Source organism: Rhagoletis pomonella, unplaced genomic scaffold (genome assembly GCF_013731165.1).
Source record: "Rhagoletis pomonella isolate Grant_MI unplaced genomic scaffold, Rhpom_1.0 Rhpom_scaffold_00956, whole genome shotgun sequence".
NCBI classification, from domain to species: domain Eukaryota; kingdom Metazoa; phylum Arthropoda; class Insecta; order Diptera; family Tephritidae; genus Rhagoletis; species Rhagoletis pomonella.
The window spans coordinates 3,686-5,140 of NW_023459510.1; positions in this window are offsets into that span (position 1 = coordinate 3,686).

The following is a 1,455-nucleotide window of genomic DNA, read 5'->3' on the forward strand; positions in this document are numbered from 1 at the left end:
AGCAAGGAGCTAAGGTGCAAAGGATTTTAGCTGGAGAGGAGCTGGAGCAAAGAGCTAAAAAAATTCATTTTTTTCATAAAGAAAAATTTTTCAATATTTTGTTGCTATTTTCTGGCCTAGCAACGATTTATTTTGAAATATTTTTATTGTTGTTTTTTCACAAAAATTTTCAATAATAACGTCTTCAAGCTCAATAAAAATTAAAAAAAAAAAATCTGTTTATAAATTTACTAAATTATAATTTTTCTGTCACTGAAAACATCTGTGTTAAATAAAATTTTCAATAAATGTTCGCCTAAATTTTATTTTGCGGTTAGGTCTCGATATGTGAATAAATAAATAAATAAAGTTTTTTATTGGGAGCGGGAGTAGAGCTCGGAGCGAAATAAAATACCGGAAGAAGCGAAGAAAAAAAAACCCTCGCTCCGAAGCCCTGCTCCGGATGATTTTACTTATACATCATCTTCTTTGGAACTTAGCAAGTATTAAGATTCGTAGAACAGTTATTAAGATAATGGATTATAACCAGTGAACCAACTGCTGCAGCGCTTGAAGGCAGATAGACGTAAAGTAATTGCGTATGCGGTTGCTGATGTAGAAGGGTTTCAGGGTAAGTTGCTTAAGATCTTAAGCAACCCTATAGAAACTACTCGTTTTACTCATTACCTTGTCGAAAACCTACGGTCGAGATGTAAGCCCAGCCAAGACAGAGTTCATTGTTTGAACTAAACAGTACAAAGTTCCGACTCTCGTACCGTCACCAACCAGACGGTACCAAGTAGTACTTGTGCAAAATTCTCAATAGCAAACGGCGTGAGAATGACAAACCAGCGGAATGCATTAAAAAAATTGTAATACAATTTTCACTTCCAAAAATACGAAATTTGGGATTTTCGCCGAGGACAGAACCCTGGATATACTTAGGTATACGGCAATGGTCGTTGCGTAAATATTTATGCTGGTTAACTCGCTTCAATGGTACACTGCTTTTTTTTGACGGTAAACGAGTGCCAAATGCTTCGGAATCCTTTAAAAACTAGAAAGATTGTCGAATTTCGGCAATAACGCACACTCCTAGTTCAACATAATGAACCTATTTTTTTTATTTGGCACATCTCGGCTAGCAGTTTTGTGTTTTGTCTAAAACTGTGCGATGTCTGATCTTTTATACAACTTCTATTTTCACTCATAGATTTTGTCATAAAACACTCACACCTTTCATTACACTTTTTCTGCTGGCAAAAAAATGACGCGACATAAGCACCCATTCAATTGAAATAAATTGGTCATGTTTCTTCTTTTTTTTTTTTGTTCGCAAATTTTTCGCTGTCGCCTGAAGGCGCGTGCCCGCCACATTTCAGCTGTCATTGTCGGCTAGAGCTGTATACAGGCGCACATGGGCGACTGCAAAAAAAAGGAAAAAAATATCATACAAATAGACAAGCCATTCCACAG